The sequence below is a fragment of the Meriones unguiculatus genome, chromosome X (genome assembly GCF_030254825.1).
Source record: "Meriones unguiculatus strain TT.TT164.6M chromosome X, Bangor_MerUng_6.1, whole genome shotgun sequence".
Lineage (NCBI taxonomy): Eukaryota > Metazoa > Chordata > Mammalia > Rodentia > Muridae > Meriones > Meriones unguiculatus.
The window spans coordinates 52,245,738-52,271,080 of NC_083369.1; positions in this window are offsets into that span (position 1 = coordinate 52,245,738).

Genomic DNA, 25,343 nt, shown 5'->3' on the forward strand with positions numbered 1-25,343 from the left:
AGAAAGAAGGGGGAGTTTATATCACCTGGATAGGACAGGAGCTCCAAAAGGACCAAATATATCCTGGCGCAGGGGTCTTTCATGAGACTGTTTCTCCAACCAAGGACCATGTATGGATACATCCTAGAACCTCTATTTGGATGTAGCCCATGGTAGCTCATTATCCAAGTGGACACCCTAGTAAGGGGATAGGGACTATATCTGTCATGAACTGAATGGCAGGTTCTTTTACCTCCCCTCTAGAGGGAGGAGCAGCCCTCCTAGGCCACAGAGGAGGTCTTTGCAGCCAGTCCTGAAGATACCTGATAAACCAGGGTCAGATGAGAGGGGAGAAAGTCCTCCCCTATCAGTGGACTTAGAAAGGGGCAGGGAGGAGATGAGGGAGGGAGGGTGCAATCGGGAGGGAATGAGGGAGTGGGATACAGTTGGGATTCAAAGTTAATTAACTGTAATAATATTAAAAAAATAAATTAAAATGCCTCAACAATAACAAAAAATGTAGGTAGTCTCGTATTTGGCGCATGCATGTTCAAAATTGTGATATCCTCCTGGTGGAATTTTCCTTTGATGAGAATGAAGTTCCCCTCCTCAACTTTTTTGATTAATTTTGGTTGAAAGCCTATTTTGTTAGATATTAAGATAGCTACCTCAGCTAGTTTTTGGGTTCTTTGCTGGAAAAACTTTTTTCCAGGCCTTTACTCTGAGGTTTTGTTTATTTTTGTTGCAGAGGTGTTTTTCTTGGATGCAGCAGATTGTTGGATCCTGTTTCTGCAACCATTCTGTTAGTCTGTGTCTTTTTATTGGCGAGTTGGGTCCATTGATGTTGACAGATTATAGTGACCAATGAATGTTAGTTCCTTTTATTATGGAGTTGGAGGTCATACTGTGATTCATTGCTTGTTTTCCTTCAATTTTCATTGGGAAATTATCTGTATCCTATTTTTTCTCGTGTGTAGTTGTTTTCGTTGGATTGGAGTTTTCCTTCTAGTATCTTCTGTAGGGCTGGTTTGCTGTACAGAAATTGCTTAAGTTTTGTTTAGTGATGGAATGTTTTGTTTACTCCATCTATGCTGTTTGAAAGCTTTGCAGGGTATAGTAGTCAGGGTTAGCATCTGTGGTATCTTATAGTCTGCATGACATCTGCTCAGGCCCTTCTGGCTTTCATAGTTTCTGATGAGTAGTCTTGTGTAATTCTTATAGATCTACCTTTATATGTGACTTAAACTTTTTCTCTTGCTGCTTTTAACATATTTTCTTTATTCTATAGATTTAGTGTTTTGACTATTATATGATATCAGGAGTTTCCTTTCTGGTCTAGTCTATTTGATATTCTGTTGGCTTCTTGTATGTTTATGGACATCTCTTTCTTTATGTTGCAAAAATTTTCTTCTATGATTTTCTTGAAAATATTTTCTGGACCTTGGAGCCTGGGATCTTCTTTTTCATCAATTCCTATTTTTCTTAGATTTCATCTTTTCATGGCATCCTTGATTTCTTGGATGTTTTGTGTTTGGGACTTTTCTGATTTTACTTTTTCTTTGAGAGAAATATGAATTTCTTCAAGTGTATCTTCAGCACCAGAGATTCTCTCTTCCATCTCCAGTATTCTATTGGTGATGCTTAACTTTTGGGTTCCTGATCTTTTCTCTAAGTTCTCCAGCTCCAGGGTTTTCTCTGTTTGTATTTTCTGTATTGATTCCAACTCTGTTTTCATGCCTTGCACCATTTCCTTCAACTGTTTGAATGTGGATCCCTGTCTCTCTCTAATGGTCTCCATTTTTTTGTTGGTTTCCTTTCTCTCTATGCCACTAATTGTGCCTCTACTTGTGCCTCTATTGGTTTTTCTGCATTTGCCTGTGTTTCTTTGAGAGCTATGTTCATTTCTTCATTTGCTTCCACTTGTGTGGCTATTTTATTGAGAGATTTGTTTCCCCTTTATGTGCCTCTAATAACTTGATAAGCATAGCTTTAAAATCATTTTTCTATGTTTCTGATGAATTGGAGTATCCATTGTTTTTTTGTGGTTGCTGGTGATGCCATGAAATCCTGGTTTTTGTTGGATGTGTTATTATGCTGACCTCTGGCCATTTGCTTATCTGAAACCTTCACTGTTTGTTCCTGGTGTCTGTATTTCACACTGGTAGTGTCTTTCTCTGGTGTCTAGATAATTCTTCAGGAAGATTAGAGAGGTCCAGTGGTTTGAGAGTGTTCATTGGTGATTCAATTACTTACTTACTTACTTACTTACTTACTTCAAGGGAGTAAGATTCGTGGGTGCAAAAGGACAAATGTGAGTGAGTGTGTGAGTGTGTGTGTGCGTGTGCATGGAAGTGTGCCTGGACTGACAGGGTGTTAGAGAACATAGATGCCTGAAGTGTCAAACAGGGGCAGTGTTCAGGCACCAAAGGGCTTGCAGGCGCGTGAGGTCTTTGAAGGCACAATTCACTTCTGTAGATTCTCTGACTACCTCAATGGCCTGCAGGCCTCTTGTATTCAGTTCTGTCTGTGCTCCAGGAGTTATTTGCCTGAACTCCAATGGTAGACCTGCAGAACAGGGGCCTCAATGTTAAGAACACTGTACCTCTGTTTCCCACAGTGGGTGCATGGGTGGGAGGGATCTGATGTCTGGCTGCTAGCATAGAAAGACCCTGAATCTGGGGCTCGACAGGATCTTGAAGGCACACTCACTCTCTCTCAGATCAAATCTTAAAGCACAGGTTTTTCCCTGTTCTCTGCTCTCTGTTTTTGGCCTGTGTGGTCAATGTGGGTATAGGAGCTACTTCAGCTCAATGGTGCTACAGCTGCTGAACATAGGGGTCCAGCTGCAGCAGCAGGACTGGGAGGCTGGTCCAGGTTCCTGCTGAGAAGTCTTGGGGATCCACAACTGTGGTCCACAGACCTAGGTGGCCTGGTGCCTGGTGTACCTGGTTTGTTTGGCGGGTCTGCTGGACTTTGATGGCTGTACAGCTGGCTGTCCACCACTGAGGGACTGCGTGGCCCATACATTCACTGGCTGGGAAGCCTTGTGGAGTCAGCAACACCTTTCACAGACCCAGGACCTGGAAGGATGGTAAGGCAAATCTGGGACTCAGAAAGCTGTTACTTCTATCAGCCATGAGTGAGGAGCAACGAGCCCTGCCTTTGCTGTCTCCAGACTCAGGCAGTAATTTCTGTGCTACGAGTCTCTGGAGTCTCTAAGAGTCTCTGTGCGTTGGCTCTGAGAAGGAGGAGGGTAGCACGAAACGGAGAAGTGAATGTTCACCATTCTATGTCCCCAGAGAAGACTATGGGTGACCTGAATCTAAATGGTTTCAGCTCATGTGATGTCCCCTCATATTTAGGAAGCCTCAATGTCGATTTTCTGGCTTCAATTGCCCTTCCAATCACCAATTTCAGAGTCTCAGATCCTCTGCCTCTCATATAAGGTGCATGCTGGTTGCCACCATCTTGGATCCGCCCCATAGCTGGATATTGATGTAGCACTATTACTAATTGTCTGTGAATGCGCCAGATTAATTTCCAAAATGTTTGCTCAAGTTTACACTCATACCAGCAATGGAGGAGGATTCTCCTTTATCCATATCCTCTCCAGCATGTGTTGTCACTTGAGTTTTTGATCTTAGCCATTCTGAAAGGTGTAAGGTGAAATCTCAGGGTCTCCATGATTTGAGTCTCCATGATGACTAAGGACACTGAACATTTCTTTAAATATTTCTCTGCCATTCGATATTCCTCTATTGAGAATTCTCTTTTTTTTTTTTGCTCTGTATCCCATTTTCTAATTGGATTACTTGGTTGTTTGTGTTTAACTTCTTTAGTTCTTTATATATTCTCTATATTAGCCCTGTGTCAGATATAGGGTTGGTGAAGATCTTTTAGCAGCCTGTATGCTCTCGTTTTGTTCTGATTACAGTGTCCTTTGCTTTACAGAGCTTTTCAATTTCATGAGGTCCCATTTATTCAGTGTTGATCTTAGAGATCCTGTGCCAATGAGTTCTAGGCTCTTTCCTACTTTTTCTATTAACCAAATTAGTGTGGCTGGTTTTATGTTGAGGTCTTTGGTCCACTTGGAATTTAGTTTTGTGCATGGTGATAAATATGGATCTATTTTCATTTTTCTACATGTAGACATCCAGCTAGACTACCAACATTTGTTGAAGATGCTGTCATTTTCTTCCATTCGATGGTTTGGCTTCTTTGTCAAAAATCAAGTATCCATGTGTATGTGGGTTTATATCTCGATCTTGTGTTTGATTCCATTGATCCACCTTTCTTTTCTATGCCAATATCATGCAGTTTTTATTACTATTGCTCTGTAGTACAACTTGAGATCAGGGATGGGGATACGAAGATCTGATATCATACAGGATTTTAATTTATATTTAGCAAATCTGGGTTTTTGTTTTTTCATATGAAATTGAGAATTGTTCTTTCAAGGTCTGTAAAGAATTGTGTTGGTATTTTTATGGGAATTGCATCGAATCTGTAGATTGCTTTTGGCAGGATGGACATTTTCTCTCTTACTCCTTTCAATCCATGAGCATGGAATATCTTTCCATGCTCTGATATATTCTTTAATTTCTTTCTTAAGAGACTTGATTTTTTTTTTTCAAACAGTTCTTTCACATGCTTGATTAGAGTCACACCAAGGTATTTTATGTTATTTGTGGCTATGGAAAAGGGTGTTGTTTCCTTAATTTCATTTTCAGTCCTTTTGCCTTTGTATACAGGATTTTATTTATTATTTCATACAGAATTTGACTTAAAGGAAGAAAGACCAACAGATTAATTTTAAAAATTTAAGCATTTAACATACATTGGCTAAATTTTCCATGTGAATATATGATATAATATAACTAAGGATATTGGGAACTTCTTTTTTTCAAACTTCTCTAAATTCCAAATCATTCTGCCTCAATTTTTTGCTAATTTCTTACATGTTATACTTTGGCTTTTCACTTTGAATGGGTATTATGAAGTTTACCACAAGAAGAGATTCAAGGATAAGATGATAAGCCATCATTGGCGCTTAACCCAGTAGGATGCTTTCATTAGTCCTTGAGTAAGGAGCTGGTAATCATGAGGGATTCATCTCATAATTCAGTTTACTTAGAACAGTGACTGAAAAAAATGGACTCTACTCCATTCCTTTCTTTTGATTGTCCCCTGTCATAATCAAACAAGTTGTTATTTATAATAAACTAATAATAACTAATGAAAAGTTTGTCATAAGCAATCAGTAATCTGTGAGAACATGCCTGCACTGTAAACAAACTTTACTACTGCTTTCTATTTAAGTACAGAAAAAGATAGAACTCAATAAAGGCTTCCATTTAATTACTCTTACAATTTTGAGAATGTAGTTCACAATTTTGTTTGTTTCATACTAATATATTTTTTATATAACTGATATCTTTCTCATGGCCTTTCAATATTACTGTTCAGATAAGAACCCTTGTTTTATATTATTTTTTAAATTAAATTTTCATTTTTTATATTAATTACAGTTTATTCACATTTTATTACAGCTGTAGCCCCCTTCCTCTTTCCATTCCAATCACACCCTCCCTCCCTCATCTCTTCCCATGGCCCTTTCCAAGTCCACTAATAGGAAAGGTCCACCTCCCCAGGATTAACTGCATTGTCCTCCTCTGTAGCCTGGCAAGGCTGCTCCCTCCTCTATGGGAAGTGATCAAAGAGCCAGCCACTGAGTTCATGTCAGAGACAATCCCTGTTCCCCTTACTAATACATCCACTTGGATACTGACCTGCCATGAGCTACATCTGAGCAGGTGTTCTAGGTTGTTTAGGTAATATCCATCCATGGTCCTTGGTTGGAGTGTCAGTCTCAGAAAAGACCTCTGTGCTCAGATATTTTGGTTTTGTTGCTCTCTTGTGACACTACTGTCTTCTCCAAGTCCCACAACCTCCCACTTCTTTCATAACATTCCCTGCAATCTGCCCAAAGTTTGGTTAAGAGTCTCAGCATCTGCTTTGATACACTGCTGGGTAGAGTCTTTCAAAGGCCCTCTGTGGTATGCTCCTATCCTGTTTCCTGTTTTCTCCCTCTTCCAATGTCCATCCTGTTTGTCTTTCTGAGTGAGGATTGATCGTCTTACCCCAGGGTCCCCCTTCTTGCTTAGCTTACAGATTCTTGTTTAGGTGTACAGATTTCAGCACGTTTATTCTTATATTATATTTCTATTATCCACTTATAAGTGAGTATATACAGTGTGTGTCTTTCTGTTTGTGGGATACCTCACTCAGGATGATCTTTTCTATATCTCACCATTTGCCGGCAAATTTAAAATTTTCCCTGTTTTTAATTGCTGAGTAGTATTCCACTGCATAAATTTACCACAATTTCTGTATCCATTCCTCCTTGGAGGGACATCTGCGTTGTTTCCAGGTTCTGCCTATTACGAATAAATTGCTATGAACATGTTTGAACAAATGTCCTTGTTACGTACTTGAGTAAATTTTGGATATATGCCTAGGAGTGGTACAGCTGTATCTTGAGGTGCCACTATTCTTAATTTGCTGAGAAAGCTCCAGACTGATTTCCACAGTGGTAGTGCAAGTTTACATTTCCACTAGAAATGGAGTAAGGTTCCACTTTCTCCACATCCTCTCCAGCACATGTTGTCACTTGAGTTTTTGATCTTAGCCATTCTATTGGGTGTAAGGTGAAATCTCAGGGTCATTTTGATTTGCATTTCCCTGATGACTAAGGATATTGAACATTTCTATTTTTTTAACTTTTATTTATTATGCTTTATTCACTTTGTATTCCCCATAAGCCCCTCCCTCCTCCCCTCTCAATCCCTCTCCTTTCCCCTTCTTCATGCATGCCCCTCCCCAAGTCCACTGATAGGGGAAGTCCTCCTCTCCATCCTTCTGATCTTAGTCTATCAGATCTCATCAGGAGTGGTTGCACTGACATCTTCTGTGGCCTGGTAAGGCTGCTCCCCCCGTCAGGGGGAGGTGATCAAAGAGCAGGCCAATCAGATTATGTCAGAGGCAGTCCCTCTTCCCATTACTATGGAATCCACTTGGACACTAAACTGCCATGGGCTACATCTGTGCAGGGGTTCTAGGTTATCTCCTTGGTTGGAGTATGAGTCTCTGGGAAGTTCCCTGTGTTCAAATTTTCTTATTCTGTTGCTCTCCTTGTGGAGTTCCTGTCCTCTCTAGATCTTACTATTTCCCATTTATTTATTTATTTATTTATTTATTTATTTATTTATTTATTTATTTATCTATTAACCGATTTGGTCTAGATGGTTTTATGGTGAGTTCTTTGCTCTACATGGAATTTAGTTTTGTGCAGGGTGATGAATATGGATGTCTTTTCATTTTTCTACATGTAGACAACCAGTTAGACCAGCACCACTTGTTGAAGATGCTTCCTTTCTTCCATTGTATGACAGCTTGAGATTAGAGATTGAGATATATCCAGATGATCTGTTGTCATACAGGATCATTTTGGCAATTCTGGGTTTTTGTTTTTCCATATGAAGTTGATAATTTTTCTTTCAAGTTTTATAAGGAATTGTGTTGGTATTTTGATGGGAATTACATTGAATCTGTGGATTGCTTTTTGCAGGATGGCCATTTTCATCATGTTAATCCTGGTAACTCATCCATGAGCATGGGAGATCTTTTCATCTTCTGATATCTTCTTCAGTTTCTTTCTTCAGAGCCTTGAAGTTTTTTTTTTGTTTTGTTTTGTTTTGTTTTTTTTCCAAACAGGTCTTTCACTTGCTTGGTTAGAGTCACACCAAGGTACTTTATGTTATTAGTAGCTATTGTGAATGGTGTTGTTTCCCTAATTTCTTTCTTGGCCCTTTTGTTTTTGATATATAGGAGGGCTTCTGATTTTTATGGGTTAATACTGTATCTAGCCACTTTGATGAAGGTGTTTATCAGCTGAGGGAGTGCTTTGTTTGTTTGAATTTTTGAGGTCGCTCATTTATATAATCATATCATTTGCAAATAGTGATACTTTGGCTTCTTCCATTCAGATTTGTATCCCTTAGATCTCCATTAGTTGTCTTATTGTTCTAGATAGAATTTCATGTACTATGTAGAAGAGATATGGAGAGAGTGGGTAACTTTGCCTTGTCCTGCATTTCAATGGTATTGAGTTAAATTTCTCTCCATTGAGTTTGATGTTGGCTATAGGCTTGCTGTTTATTGACTTTACTATGTTTAGTTATGTGCCTTGCATTCCAGATCTCCAAGAATTTAAACATGAATGGGTGTTGGATTTTTGTCAAATGATTTTTTAGCATCTATGGAGATCTTCAGGTGTTTTTTCTACTTCAGTTTGTTTATATGGTGAATTATATTGATGGATTTCCATATACTGAACCACCCATTCATTCCTGGATGATATGTTTTATATGTTCTTGGATTCTGTTTGCAAGTATTGGCTTCATAGAAGGAGTTTGGTAATGTAATGTTCCCACTGTTTCTATTTTGTGTAACAGTTTGAAGAGAATTGGAGTTAGCTCCTCTTTAAAGGTTTGGCAGTATTCTGCACTGAAACCATCTGGCCCTGGGCTTTACTTTGGAAGGAAGACTTTTGATGACTGCTTCTAATTCTTTGGGGCATATAGGATTATTCAATTTTCTTTTTACCTGATCTTGATTTAATTTAATTTAATTTAAAATGTAATCTATAAGAAAGTTGTCCATTTCATTTAGATTTTCAAATTTTGTGGCATGTAGGCTTTTGTAGTAAGATCTAAAGATTGTTAGGATTTCCTCAATGTAGTTATGTCCCCCTTTTCATCTGATTTTGCTAATTGGGATAGTTTCTTTCTGCCTTTTAGTTAATTTGGTCAAGGGCTTGTCTGTCTTGTTGAATTTCTCAAAGATCCAGCTCTTGGTTTCCTTGATTCTTTGAATTGTTTTATTTGTTTGTAATATATTGATTTCAGCCCTGAGTTTGATTATTTCCAGCATTCTACTCATCTTGGGTGTGTTTCCTTTTTTTTTTTCCCTAGGGATTTCAGGTGAGCAATTAAGTTGCTTGTATGAGATGTTTCAAAATTCTTCTTGAAGGCACTTAGTGCTATGAATTTTCCTCTTAACACTGGGTTCATTGTGTCCCATAAGTTTGGGTATATTGTGCTTTCATTTTCATTGATTCTAGGAAGCCTTTAATTTCTTTCTTTATTTCTTCCCTAACCCAGCTGTCACTGAGTAGCGAGTTGCTCATTTTCCATGTGTGTGTGGACTTTTTTCTATTTCTTTTGTTGTTGAGGTCAAGCTTTAGTTCATACTGGTCATAAACGATACAAGGGATTATTTCAATCTCCTTGTATCTGTTGAGGTTTGCTTTGTGACTAACTTTATTCTCTATTTTGGAGAAGGTTCCATATGGTGATGAAAAGAAGGTATACTCTTTTGAATTTGGGTGAAAACTTCTTTAGACATCTATTAGGTCTTTTTGATTTAGGACCTTTGTAAGTGCCCTTATTTCCTTGTTTAGCTTCTGTCTGGATGATCTCTCCCTTGGTGAGAGTGGAGTGTTTAAATCTACTACTCTTGAGGTGCTGGAATGGTTGTTGATTTAAGCTTTAATAATATTTAGTTTTTAAATGTAGGTGCTCTTCTGTTTGGGGCATAGATGTTCAGAATTGTGATTTCCTCCTGGTGGATTTTTCCTTTGACGAGAATGAAGTGCCCCTCCTCATCATTTTTTTTTAACTTTTTTTAATTACACTTTATTATCTTTGTATCCCCCCATAAACTCCTCCCTCCTCCCCTACTTCCTCATCATTTTTGATTAATTTTTGTTGAAAGTCTATTTTGTTAGATATCAGTTTATCTACCCTAGTTTGTTTTCTGGGTCCATTTGCTTGAACAACATTTTTCAGCCCTTTATTCTGAGATAGTGTTCATCTTTTTGCAAAGGTGTGTTTCTTGGACACAGCAGAATGTTGGAAACTCTGTGTGCAACCATTCTGTTCATCTGTGCCTTTTTATTGGAGAGTAGAGTCCATTGATATTGATAGATAATAGTGACAAATGAATGTTAGTTTCTTTTTTTTTTTGGTGTTACTGTGTTTCATTGCCTGTTTTCTTTCAATTTTTTGTTGTGAAGTTATCTATATCCTATGTTTTTTTGGGTGTAGTTTTTTTTTTTTTGTTGGATTTGAGTTTTCCTTCTAGTATTTTCTTTAGGGCTGGGTTGCAGTGTAAATATTTTTAAGTTTAGTTTTGTAATGGAATATTTTATTTTCTCCATTTATGTTGATCAAAAACTTTGCTGGGTATACTAGTCTGGGTTGGCATTGGTGGTCCCTTCAAGTCTGCATGACATCTGCCCAGGGCTTTCTGGCTTTGATAGTTTCTGTTGAGAAGTCTTGTGTGATTTTGATAGGTCTACTTTTATACATTATTTGACTTTTTTCCCTTGCTGATTTTAATAGGAGTGGACGCAGGACTAGCCACAGGATTATCAACATGGATTGCTGCAGCCATGAATCATCTGAAGGAATGGGCGGGCATGGGAGTGTTAGCAGGCCTTCTGGTGTTGGTCTCCTTGGTTTGCCTGTGGTATATATGCAAGATTAGAGTCTCACAACAGTGTGATGCAGCCATGATCATTCAGGCCTTTACAGCCATTGAAGCAGGACATTCTCCCCAAGCATGGTTGGATACCATAAAAAGCTAAAATGATACGCTCAGGATGCGAGGCTAAGCACTGCACTCAGGGTCAGCCGCTTTGGACCCAGAGAAGAGCATGTCTGATTGCATGCGGGTTGATGCCCCAGGTCCCGCCTCTGAGAAAAAGGTATCGGACGGTCTGATGCTCTTTGGGTGGATGACACCTAAATGAACATCTGTACAAAGTCCCAATTTATTTCTATTATCAGAGATCAGACCTCTACTCTTGCCTGATGCGTCTAAAACAAAAAGGGGGAACTGTAGAGAGCGGCGGAATGCTATGCCTTAAAGATGGAGCTGGTTTCTGCCTTCCACCTTCCCGATGGTGAGTGCTCTCTGTCATGAACAACTCCACATTTGGCTAAGGCCGAGGATCTGGCTTGCTTCCATGTATGTGGACCTATCTGCATTGCCCCCGTGGCACGCCTGGGTTGGCTACCCAGAGGCTATTTAAGCTGTGGGCTGGCTTTCCCCGGGGTCCGAGGATTGTTCAATGTTCCTGAATAAACTGCATTGAAAAAAAAAATATTTTCTCTTTGTTCTGTATATTTAGTGTTTTGACTATGATATGTCATGAGGAGTTTCTTTTCTGGTCTAGTCTATTTGGTTTCTCTAGGCCTCTTGTATGTTTATGGATATCTCTTTAAGTTAGGAAAATTTTCTTCTATGATTTTCTTGAAAATAATTTCCAGACCTTGGAGCCTGGTATCTTCTTTTTCATCTATTTGTATTATTCTTAGATTTCATCTTTTCAAGGTGTCTTTGATTTCTTGGATGTTTTGTGTTTGGAAATTTTCTGATTTTACTTTTTCTTTGAGAGATGTATCAATGTCTGCAACTGTATCTTCAGCATGTGGGATTCTCTCTTCCATCTCCTGTATTCTATTGGTGATTCTTACCTTTGTGTTTCTTGATCTTTTCTCTAAGTTCTGCAGTTCCAGGGTCTTCTCTGTTTGTGTTTTCTTTATTGACTCTAATTCTGTTTTCATGCCTTGCATGATTCCCTTCATCTGTTTGAATGTGGATTCCTGCCTTTCAATTATGGCTTCTATATTTTTGTTTGTTTATTCTCTATATGCCACTAATTGTGCCTCTACTTGTGCCTCTATTTGTTTAGCTGTGTTTGCCTGTATTTGTTGAGAGCTTTGTTCATTTCCTCTTTATATGCCTCCATATATGTGACTATTTCTTTGAGAGCTTTATTCATTTCTTATTTATGTGGCTCTAACAACTGGATAAGCATAGATTTAAAATAATTTTCCTGTGTTTCCAAAGAATTGAAATATTGAAATATCCACTGATTTGGGGTGTTGCTGGTGAAGCCATGATGTCATGATTTTTGTTGGGTGTATTCTTATGCTCATGTCTGGCCATCTGCTTATCAGTAACTTTCAGTGTTTTTTTTTTTTTTTTTTTCCTGGAGTCTGTGTCTGTCTTTCTCTGGTGTCTGGTGTGTTCTTCAGGAAGATGAGTGAGTTCCACTGGTTTGAGAGTGTGCATTGGTGCTTAGTTGTACCTAAGGGCGGAATGTGACTCAGATGTGGATGCATGATTGTGGGCAAGCAAGAGTGAGTATATTTATGGATGTGTACCTTGAAGGACAGGGTGCTGGAGAGTCTAGATGCCTGGAATGTGGGGCAAGGAGTGGTGTTGGTGCAGGAGTAGGTGAGGGTGCTTGAGTTCTTGGGGGCACAATGTGCATGTGCAGATTCCCTGAATATCTCAGTGGCCTATAGGTCTGTCATACCCTCTTGCTGGCATTCAGATTTGTATGGGTTCCAGGAGTTGTTTGCCTAGACTCAAGTAGTAGACTTGCAGAACAGGGGCTCAATGTTTATAATGCTGTCCCAAGAATCCCTATGCTGTCCACAGTGGGGCTGTGGGTGGGAGTGATATGATTTCTGGCTGTTATCTTAGAGGGACCCTGGATCTGGGGCATTTCACACACTGACTTGAAGATGCACTCACTCTCTAGAAAGTCTAATTGGAAAGCACAGAGGTTCCCCCTGTTCTCTACTCTCAGATTTGTGACTGCAAGGCCAAATGCTAGTATAAGCAATCCATTAGCTCAGTGGTGCTGCATCCGCAGAACTTGGAAGCTGGTATAGAGGTCCACTTGGAGTCCAGCCACAGCAGCAGAACTGGGAGACCAGTACAGATGGCCTTTGGGAAGCCCTTTGGAGTCACAGATCTGGGTGGCCTGGTGCACCTGTGTTGCCCAGATAGAAGGCAGCCTGCTGCTGAGGGACAGGGAGGCCCACCTTTTCTGTCTCAGATACCAAGCAGGGAGTTGTGTGCTAGGAAATGTGGGCACTGCTGGCCCCTTATGCTCTGGAGGAAGGAGGGAGGCCCATCAAGGGGAAGTGCAGGAGGATTGAATATTTGCCATTCTCAGTCTCCAGAGAAGTCTTCAGGTAACCTGGATCTAAATTGTCTCACCTCACATGTGTTCTGGCTTCAGCTTCTCCTCCAGTCACCAATTTCAGAGTTTCATATCCTCTGCCCCTCACAGGCAGAGAATGTGGGCTTGTTGTAGATATCTTGGATCACTGAACCCATATTTTAAATGCAATTTTATTTGCCTTTCTCCTTTCTTTTGTATTGTGATATAAATACCTTAATATTCCTTTTAGTTGTTTTAATTTTCTTATAATCGTTATATCAATTTGATTTTTTTAATTAAAAAAGAATTTCCTCTCAAAACTAGACATATATACAAAGTAAATAATTTTGAATATAGAAGGGCCTAGGGAATCTTAAAGCTACACTTTGTGTGTGTGTGTGTGTGTGTGTGTGTGTGTGTGTGTGTGTGTTGATGAGACGATAAAACTCAGTTTGGCTCCAAGAATATGTACAGGAAATTTTATATCTATATCTATCTATATGTATATCTAAACTCATAATGAACATTGTTGTGCCTATAATTTGAGAATGCTCATTAAATGTGGTCCAAATTATCATTTCTCTTTCCCAAAACAAGAAAATAAAAATAATGTTTTTCTCTCTGAGATAGCCCCTCATTATTTAACCCAGGTTTCCTTTTTACTTCTGATTCGCCTGTTTCAACTTCTTCAGTTCAGGTGTTACAGGGCTGCACCATCATGTGTATCTCAGATACTCTTTTTGAAAAATACAATAGTGGAAATTTTTTTAATTTCAGAAACAAAGTCCGCAGTCACTTTTAATTTTTAATGACAGAACCAATACTGATCTATAACTTTGTTTCTCCTAGGAAGATATAAGTATGGGTGAGATTTAAAAAATCAATAATTTTATGTGAGCTTATAATTTCTTGAAAAATCTGTATTTTCATTGTTTTTATTAGAGTATTGATGACACAAAACCACCCGGCTAATCAAGAGTGCTATGAGTGCCCAGGTCTATATTTTCATATACCATTCTCCTTAAAAGAAAACTGTGAAGAAATACTGAGTCCAGCAGAGATTGAGCTAGGTACAGAACCCTAGTCCCATTGTCCACCATCTCAAGGAAGTCTATGGGGGATGGAAGCAGTTCTTGGCTTGGAGATCTTTCCATCTGCACCCCAGTTGCATGGCCTACCTGAGTGACAAATAGTGAGCCCGCAGAGACAGGAACTCCAGAGGAGGAGATTTGGGCACAGGACCAAATTCCCATTGTCCTCCATTGTGAGTAGGCTTGTGGGGAGCTGGAGCTGCTCAAGGCTTGGAGACCTTTCTGTTTGCTCCTCAGCTGTCTGGCCCACCTGTGTCAGAAACAGTAAGCCCAGCAGAGGCAGTGAACCCAAGGGAGCTGAGCTAGGCTTGAGACACAAGTCTCATTGTCTGCCACCATCTTGAGGAAGCCTGTGGAACATCACAGCAGCTCTAGGCTCGAAGATATTTCCACCTGTGCACCAGCTGCCTGACTTATCTAGGTTACAAACCATGAGCCAGCAAAATCAGCAGAGTATGCTCCTTTCCTTAGCTGCACCTGAATCTCCAATACCCATTCTTGAGCACCTGAACATCTCTCATCTTCCTGTAGACTACTCCAGAGTCCAAAGACAAGTGGACCTATTCTTCAGCACAAGCTCCAGGAAACAAACAGTCAAGGCTACAGACAACCAGATGGCTAGAGATGAGCTTAAGAATAAAATCAACAAAAATCAGGAGATCATAACTTCACAAGAATCCTCTAAAATGGATGGATATTCTAATGTAACTGAAACACAAGAAAATGATCTTAAATATATGGTTATGCAGTTATTAGAGGCAAATAAGGAAGAAACAAACAAAAAAGAGACGACTATAGACAGATAGGAATCCACAGTCAAACAGGTGAAGAAAATGAATAAAATCATTTAAGACAACAGAAACTGAGAAAATTGTTCAAGAAAACACAAACTGAGAAAACTCTGGAGATGGAGAACTTAGAGAAGAGATCAAGAATCACAGAGGAAAGCATTGCCAACAAAATATAAGAGATGATAGAGAGAATGTCAGGTGCTGAAGATACAATTACAGGAATTGATATATCTCGAAAAGAAAACAGAAAAACAAAAAAGTTCCTGACATAAAATATCCAAGAAATCAAGGACATGATAAGAAGTTGAAACCTAAGAATAACAGGCCTTTACAGCCATTGAAGCAGGACATTCTCCCCAAGCATGGTTGGATACCATAAAAAGCTAAAATGATACGCTCAGGATGCGAGGCTAAGCACTGCACTCAGGGTCAGCCGCTTTGGACCCAGAGAAGAGCATGTCTGATTGCAAGCAGGTTGATGCCCCAGGTCCCGCCTCTGAGAAAAAGGTATCGGACGGGTCTGATGCTCTTTGGGTGGATGACACCTAAATGAACATCTGTACAAAGTCCCAATTTATTTCTAATATCAGAGATCAGACCTCTACTCTTGCCTGATGCGTCTAAAACAAAAAGGGGGAACTGTAGAGAGCTGCGGAATGCTATGCCTTAAAGATGGAGCTGGTTTCTGCCTTCCACCTTCCCGATGGTGAGTGCTCTCTGTCATGAACAATTCCACATTTGGCTAAGGCTGAGGATCTGGCTTGCTTCCATGTATGTGGACCTATCTGCATTGCCCCCGTGGCACGCCTGGGTTGGCTACCCAGAGGCTATTTAAGCTGTGGGCTGGCTTTCCCCGGGGTCCGAGGATTGTTCAATGTTCCTGAATAAACTGCATTGAAAAAAAAAAGAATAACAGAAATAGATGAAAAAGAAGATTCCAGGCTCCAAGGTCTAGAAAAGATTTTCAAGAAAATCATAGAAGAAAATTTCGCCAATCTTAAGATGCTCTTAAACATACAAGAGGCTTATAGAACACCAAATAGATTAGACCAGAAACGAAACTCCTCCTGCCACATAATAATCAAAGCACTAATTTTACAGAACACAGAGAAAATATTAAAAGCAGCAAGAGAAAAAGGCCAAGTAACATATAGAGTCAGATCTATCAGAATTGCAACAGACTTCTCAACAGAGACTATGAAAGCCAGATGGGTCTGGAAGGATAGCACGCAGACACTAAGAGACTGAAGATGCCAACCTAGACTACTATACCCAGGAAAGCTTTCAAGCAAGATAGATGGAGAAAACAAAATATTCCATGACGTTACTAAATTTAAACAATACATATGCAGCAACCCAGCCCTACAAAAGATACTAGAAGGAAAACTCCAACCCAACAATATCACTACACCCAAGAAAACACAAGATAATTATACCTTCACACAAAATAGCAAAAGGAAACAAGCACACAAACAAATAACCACCACCACCTCCACAATAAAAAGGACTAACAATCATTGATCACTAATATCTATCAACATCAGTGGACTCAACTCTCCAATAAAAACACACAGACTAACAGAATGATTGTGGAAACAGGATCTAACATTCTGCTGCATTCAAGAAACACACCTCTGCAAGAAAGATAGACACTGCTTCAAAATAAAAAGCTGGAGAAAGGTTTTCCAAGCAAACAGGCCCAAGAAGCAAGCTGGAATATCCATCCTAAATCTAATAAAATAGGCTTTCGACTAAAAGTAATCAAAAAGGATGAGGAGGGGTATGTCATTCTCATCAAAGGAAAAAATCCACCAGAAGGACAACACAATCCTAAGTATATATGCCCCAAACAAAAGGGCGCCTGCATTTGTTAAAAAGAGATTATTAAATCTTAAACCACACATTGAACCCATCACTTCAACAGTGGGGGAATTCAACATCCAAGTGTCATCAAGGGACAGATTATTGATACAGAAATTAAATAGAGAAATAATGACACTTACTGAGGTCTTATACCAAATGACCCTAATAGATGTCTACAGAAATTTTCACCCAAACACAAAAGAGTGTACCTTCTTCTCAGCACTTCATGGAACCTTCTCCAAAACTGACCATATAGTCAGGCACAAAGAAAGCACAAAGATTGAGATAATCCTTTGTATCATATAAGACCACCATGGTTGAAAACTAGATCTCAACAATAACAGAAATAACCAAAATCTTAAACACACATAGAAACTGAACAACTCTTTTCTCAAGGACAGCTGAGTCAGGAAATAATTAAAGACTATTCAATGAAAATGAAGGCACAAGCTACCCAAAACTTATTAGACATAATGAAAGCAGTGCTAAGTGTAAAGTTCATAACACAAAGTGCCTTCATCAAGAAATTAGAACCTCTGTACAGATGTAGCCAATGGAAGCTCAGTCTCCAAGTGGATTTGCTAGTAATGGGAAGAGGAACTGTCTCTGAAATGAACTCAGTGGTCTGCTCTTTGATCATCTCCCTATGAGGGGGGAGCAGCCTTACCAATCCCCATAGGAAGACAGTGCAGCCAGCCCTGATGAGACCTGATAGGCTAGGGTCAGAGGGAAGGAGAGGTGGACCTCCCCTATCAATGGACTTGGGAAGGGGCATAGGAGGAGATGAGGGAGAGTGGGATTGGGAGGGGGCGAGGAAAGGGGCTACAGCTAGGATACAAAGTGAATATAAACTGTAATTAATAATAAATAAATAAATAAAAATTCAAGACACCTCATAAAAGCAACTTAATGGAACACCTGAAAGTACTAGAAACAAAAAAGAAGTAGGAACATTCAAGAGAAGTAGATGGCTGGTAATATATAAACTCAGAGCTGAAATTAATAAATTAGAAACAAAGAATTAATAAATTAGAAACAAAGAAAAGTGTTCCAAGATGACAGCAACCGGTGTGTACAGTTTCTGAGGGACAGAGGATCCAAGACTCCAAAGCTGGTAAGTGGACAGGTGGCTAGACTCAGAGCATCAATCTTGGCACTTCCCAGGACTAGAGAAAGTATCCCATGAGTTGGGGCAGATTAGATACAGCCGTCCACATCCCCCAACCCTGTGGCCATCTCTCTGGTCAGGGAATCTCAAACTGTGAACTCCCAGAATTTTCACCACATCCCTGGGTGTGGGAACCCCAGTGGCTAGTCATTGGATCACTCTTGCTTCCCTGAGGGCAATTTCAGGTTTCCTGGGGGCGGATCAGATTCAGGGACCCCAGCTGGAATTAAGTCATGAGTATCATACTTGCTTGACAGCCATTTTTATATGCTGAGCACTATGCCAGCTAGTCTCAATGTACCCTAGAAAACATCAGTCTCTTCTCAACAATTAACGTTACAATGTACTTTATTAAGGGAAAACAAAGTTTTTATGGCCAAATCTCATATTTTACATGGCACACTCCAGAATTCTTATGTTGCATTCTTAGTGTTCAAAACTATATTTTTTGGTTGTGTGTTTGTTGGTTTTGTTTTTCTTCTTTGTTTTTGTTTTGAATACATTATCTTACAATGTAATCAAAGCTGGCCTTGTAATTTTAGCACTTCCATCTCAGCTTCTCCAAGTACATGTACAAACCATCATGTAGAGAAAAGTAATTTTAATAATTTAATTCATTTCTAACCTTAGTGGGTGTATCTGCAAAGAAACAATATGTTTGTGTCTTTTCTTAATATCATTAAAAATTCACAGATTATTCTAACTTGAACATTTTATTATTTTCATTCTTGTGTTTAATATTTAAATTTTCTATGAAGATTATAATTTATTAATTTCTGTCAAATTACAAAGAAACTGAAAGCTTTCTGTATGGAAACTAAAATTATGTAAGTTATTCTTTACAATATTGTAATAAATCTAGATAATGATAATAATTTAATGAGCTATATTACCTTTGATTATATTATTAAAGGAACTGTCATTATAACTACTTAAAATAAGGATTAGGTAAAACAAAATATAAAATAAAATGTAAATAGCACTTACAAATAATTGAAAGGCATAAGAAACGGGAAAGCTAGAGGCAGAAATTAATTCCTCACACAAAATAAAAATAAAGAATTGAAAATTGAACCAAGGGTCTTTTCTGAGACTGATATGCCAACCAAGGACCATGCATGGAAATATCCTAGAACCCCTACACAGATGTAGTCCATGGTACCTTAGTCTCCAAGTGGGTTCCCTAGTAAGCCGAACAGGAACTGTCTGTAACATGAACTCAGTGGTTGGTTCTTTGATCACCTCCCCCTAAGAGGGAGGGGGGGAGCCTTACCAGGCCACAGAGGAAGAAAATGCAGCCAGTCCAGATGAGACCTGATACACTAGGATCAGATGGAAGCGGAGGAGGTCCTCCTTTATCAGTGGACTTGGAGAGGGGCATGGGAGAAAAAGAAGGAGGGAGAGAAAGACTGGGAGAAAATGAGAGAGGAGGCTACAGCTGGGATACAAAGTGAATAAACCGTAATTAATATAAAAAAATAAAAATTAAAAGAAGAAAATTTAGCCTATGAACTGTTTCCTATGAACAAAAACAAAACAAAACAAACCTTCTGCTGAAAAACACAAAAAATGAAACCTGAAAGTACTAATGATGACAAAATAAGAGATGTTTAAGATTTTTCAATGATTTAGTATTTTTTTTTATTTTTTAGAACTTTTTATTGATTCTTTGTGAATTCACATCATGATCGGAAATCAGTGGATTATTTTTGAAGCTGAATTTTGTTATATAAACATGTTTTACCACTAAGTGCATTTTATTATATGTTTTTCATTCTATTTCACTTTTATTTTTATTTTGAGATTTTCTATTCTTACTATTTCATTGGTTGTTTCCAGTCGATAAAGGAGCCTATCAGAGGCACACTTCATTTCTGTTACAGCAGTTTTGATTTCTATCATTTAGTGTTTATATTTAGTGCTTTTTGTGTGTGATATCATTATTCCTCTTTTTTCTTGTTGTCCTTTTTCTCCCTAAAGGCATTATCATACTACTCATAATTGTTTTAAATTCCTTGTCTTATGATTAAAACACCTCTGTCATGTCTGAGCTTATTTTTAATTATTCTTTTGTTTCCTCAAACTTTACTTTCAGTGTTTTAATAGGCCTTGTAATTTTCTGCCAAATGTGGAATATGATAAACATTATTGGAAATGCAAACTTAAGTAGACTTTTAATATAGAATATTGAATTTATCTGACCATAGATTAGGCTTTACAGTTCAGCAAATTTTAAATTGCTTTTTTGTTGCTGATAAAATACTACAACTGAAACCAATTCATGGATGAAAAAAAGTGTATTTGTGCTCTTGATTTTCAGAGGGAAAGTCCATAATTATGTGGGAAGAATGGCAGTAGGAAGGAGAAGCAAGAAGCCAACATATCACATCTTCAATTACAAACCAAAAGAGAAGAAACTGGAATAGAGTGTCCTAAATTCCCTTTCTCAGTGATGTACTTTCTCCAGCAAGGCTGCATCTTTTAAATGTTCCATAACCTCTCCAAATAGCCACCAGCCAGGAACCAAATGATCATATACATGCACCTACAGGAGACATTTTTCATTCAAAACACTGCAGTGGCTAAAATTTCTTCTGAGCTATTGACTTTTGTTTCCTTTGATATTTTTGGGTTTCCTAGAGACTTCTTCATATGTAAGGTCTGATAGATGTAGTTTAGGTTTTCTGTGCTCTTCCCACTTATACAAGAGTCTTATTGGTGAAAGTAGTAATATAAGTAGGGAAATCATTCTACAACTTTGTATTTAGGTGCCCATTTTAATAAACCTCTCATCAGGACTAAGACTTTCACCCATGTTTCTCCGTCTTTTTACATCTGTTTCAGTGGCATAAGAAGTCAAGGGGGCCTGGAGTTCTATGTTTATTCCTTCAGCATATAAACACATCAATGGCTGGAGCAGGCTGGAGTCATGTCTTCTCTTTTTCTCAAAATGGGCTATAATAAACTTAAGTTGGTTAGGCTCCAATAAAAGAGTTATCCTCATGGAATAAGAAATGATCTAAACACAATTGTCTGCTTTTCTGCTAGAAGCAGGAAGGGATCTTTTTCCTCCAGAACCTGGTAAGGATCCTAAAGGTAAATTTTCTTAAAATTTTATGACATGTGGTTGGAGAGATGCCTCATAAGTTAAGCATGCATGTTGTTCTTTCAAGGGACCTGGGTTCTGTCTGTAGCATCTACATAGTGAATCTCAACTATCCATAACTTCAATTCCAGGGAATCTGACCCCTCTTCTGACCTCCATGGGCACCAGGAATGCATGTGGCATACACACATACATGAAGGCAAATCACTAATACATTTAAAATGAAGCAAATCTAAAAAAAATAAACTGAGTCTCTTTGAGTGTTTTTTTTTTTTTAAACTGGTCTGTATTGAGATGCTAGTAATTAGTTAATTAGTTTTCTTTAGGTTATTTTTCAACTTGGCTAGATTATAATTGTATCTTTTTGTCTTTCTCTACTATTTTTTTAGTTTTCAACTTTTCTTTTATTAAATAAGATAAGTATATTTTATATGTTTAAAGGCTTCTTTTTTTAATTTTTCATCAATTACACTTTATTCATTCTGCATCCCCCCATAAGCCCCTCCCTCCTCCCCTCCCAATCCCACCCTCTCTCCTCCCTCTGCATACATGCCACTCCCCAAGTCCACTGATAAGGGAGGTTCTCCTCTCCTTTCTGATCTTAGTCTATCAGTTCACATCAAAAGTGGCTGCATTGTCCTCTACTATGGCCTGGTAAGGCTGCTCCCCCCCAGGGGGAGGTGATCAAAGAGCAGGCCAATCAGATTATGTCAGAGGCAGTCCCTCTTCACATTACTATGTAACCCAATTGGACTCTGAACTGCCCTGGACTACATCTGTGCAGGGGTTCTGGGTTATCTCTATGAATAGTCCTTGGTAGGAGTATGAGTCTCTGTGAAGTTCCCTGTGTTCAAATTGTGTTTTTTTTTATTTTTTATTTTTTATTATCAGTTACATTTTATTAACTCTGTATCCCAGCCGTGTCCCGATCCCTCATTCCCTCCCAGTCCCTCCCTCCCTCCCTCATCTCCACCGTGCCCCTTTCCAAGTCCACTGATGGGGGGACCTCCTCCCCATTCATCTGATCCTGTTTTATCAGGTATCTTCAGGACTGGCTGCAAAGCCCTCCTCTGTGGCCTAAAAGGACTGCTCCTCCCTTCGGGGGTGGGGAGACCATAGAGACAGTCATTGAGTTCCTGTTAGAAATAGTCCCTGTTCCCCTCACTTTGGGAAACCAATTGGTTACTGAGCTACCACAGGCTACATCTGAGTGGAGGTTCTAGGTTATATCCATACATGGTCCTTGGTTGAATGACAGTCTCAGAAAAGACCCTGTGCCCAGATATATTTGGTCCTTGTGGAGCTCCTATCCTTCCCCTCAGACTAACTCCCCTTCTTTCTTATGATTCCCTGTACTCTGCCAAAGGTTTGGTCATGAGTCTTTGCTTTGAAAACACTGCTAGTTAGAGTCTTTCAGATGCGCTCAGTAGACTCCTGTCATACATTCAATGCACATCCCATCTGTCTTTCTAAACGAGGATTGATCATCTTACCCCATGTCTGCTCAATTGATTATCTTTTTTAGGTGTATAGATTTCATTATGTTTATCATATCTTATAGGTCTATATAAGTGAGTATATCCCATGTTTGTCTTTCTCCTTCTGGGATATTTCACTCAGAATGATCTTTTCTAGATCCAACCATTTGCCTGCAAATTTCATGATTTCCTCCTTTTTGATTGCTGAGTAGTATTCCATTGTATAAAAATACCACAATTTCTGTTCCCATTCCACCGTTGATGGACATCTGGGTTGTTTCCAGGTTCTGGCTATTACAAATAGAGCTGCTATAAACATGGTTGAGCAAGTGTCCTTTTTGTGTACTTGAACAAACTTTGGGTATATACCTAGCAGTGGTAGAGCTGGGTATGGAGGAAAGACTATTCCTATTTGTCTTAGAAAGCGCCAGATAGCTTTCCAGAGTGGTTGTACCAGTTTACATTCCCACCAGCATTGGAGGAGGGTTCCCCTTTCTCCACAACCTCTCCAGCATGTGTTATTGCTTGAGTTTTTCATCTTGGCCATTCTGATGGGTGTAAGGTAATATCTCAGGGTCGTTTTGATTTTCATTTCCCTGATGGCAAATGAGGATGAGCATTTCTTTAAGTGTTTTTCTGCCATTCGATATTCCTCTGTCAAGAATTCTCTGTTTAGCTCTGTTCCCCATTTTTTAATTGGATTACTTGGATTGCTGCTTTTCAGCTTCTTTAGTTCTTTATATATACTGGATATTAGTCCTCTGTCAGATAAAGGGTTAGTGAAGATTCTTTCCCAATCTGTAGGCAGTCGTTTTGTTTTGATGACGGTGTCCTTTGCTTTACAGAAGATATCATCCACCATGACCAAGTAGGCTTCAACCCAGGCATGCAAGGGTGGTTCAACATATGGAAATCCATCAATGTAATCCACTACATAAACAAACTGAAGGAGAAAAACCACATGATCATCTCCTTAGATCCCGAAAAAGCATTTGACAAAGTCCAACACCCATTCATGTTTAAAGTCTTGGAGAGATCAGGGATACAAGGCACATACCTAAACATAGTAAAGGCAATATATAGCAAGCCTATAGCTAACATGAAACTCAATGGAGAGAAACTTAAATCAATCCCACTGAAATCAGGGACAAGACAAGGCTGTCCATTGTCCCCATATCTCTTCAACGTAGTACTTGAAGTCCTAGGCAGAGCAATAAGACATCTAAAGGAGATCAAGGGGATACAAATTGGAAAGGAAGAGGTCAACGTGTCACTATTTGCAGATGACATGATAGTATACATGAGCGACCCCAAAAATTCAACCAGAGAACTCCTTCAGCTGATAAACACCTTCAGCAAAGTAGCAGGATACAAAATCAACTCAAAAAAATCAGGAGCCCTCCTATATACCAAAGACAAAAAGGCTGAGAAAGAAATTAGGGAAACAACACCCTTCACAATAGCCACTAATAACATAAAGTACCTTGGTATGACTCTAACCAAGCAAGTGAAAGACCTGTTTGAGAAAAACTTCAAGTCTCTGAAGAAAGAAATCGAAGAAGATATCAGAAGATGGAAAGATCTCCCGTGCTCATGGATTGGTAGGATTAACATTGTGAAAATGGCCATTCTGCCAAAAGCAATCTACAGATTCAATGCAATTCCCATCAAAATAACCAACTCAATTCTTTACAGACCTTGAAAAAAAGATTCTCAGCTTCATATGGAGAAACAAAAAACCCAGAATCTCCAAAACGATCCTGTATGACAACAGATCATCTGAAGGTATCTCCATTCCTGATCTCAAGCTGTACTACAGGGCAACAGTAATAAAAATAGCATGGTATTGGCATAGAAACAGAAAGGAGGATCAATGGAACCGCATAGAAGACCCAGAAATAAATCCACACACCTATGAATACTCGATATTCGACAAAGAAGCCAATTCCATTCAATGGAAAAAAGACAGCATCTTCAACAAATGGTGCTGGACCAAGTGGATGTCTACATGCAGAAAAATGAAAATAGATCCATATTTATCACCCTGCACAAAACTAAAGTCAAAGTGGATCAAGGACCTCAACATAAAACCAGATACCCTAAATCAATTGGAAAAAAAAGGGGGAACAGCCTAGAACTCATTGGCACAGGAGACAACTTCCTGAACAGAACACCAACAGCACAGGCTCTAAGAGCAACAATCAATAAATGGGACCTCATGAAACTCAAATTGTGTTTTATACCATGAATTCAATTCTCTGATGCATTAAAGATATATTACTTATTTTCAATTTATTCCGGGTTTTTTTTCTTATTATAAGGACAAGATTCAACTTTTCAGCTCTTTCATGGTGGGCTTAATTGCATAAAATATTAATTTCATTTTAATTATGTATGTAAAAGAAAATTTCACTTTCATAATTATTGTTAGACTTTTTTCTGAGAAGGTAAATGCTTACATGGATGCTTCACTTCATTTAAAAATATACAATCAAATGTGATCTATAACTTTGTGTGATAGCAATCCTCTCAAACTATTTCCAAATATTCTCCTGTCCTGATTTAACTCCTATTTATAGTTTTTTTCCCCACCTTTGGTAAGATTTATTTTTCTTATCTTATACATATGTGCTTTTAATATCCATGTATTGGTATTTTCATAAAACATGTTGGGAAATTCCTCTTTATTTTACTAATTTTGTATAAGTATACTTTTTTTTAAAGTTCTTTATTAATTACACTTTATTCACTTTGTATCCCCCCTGTGGTTCACTCTCTCCTCC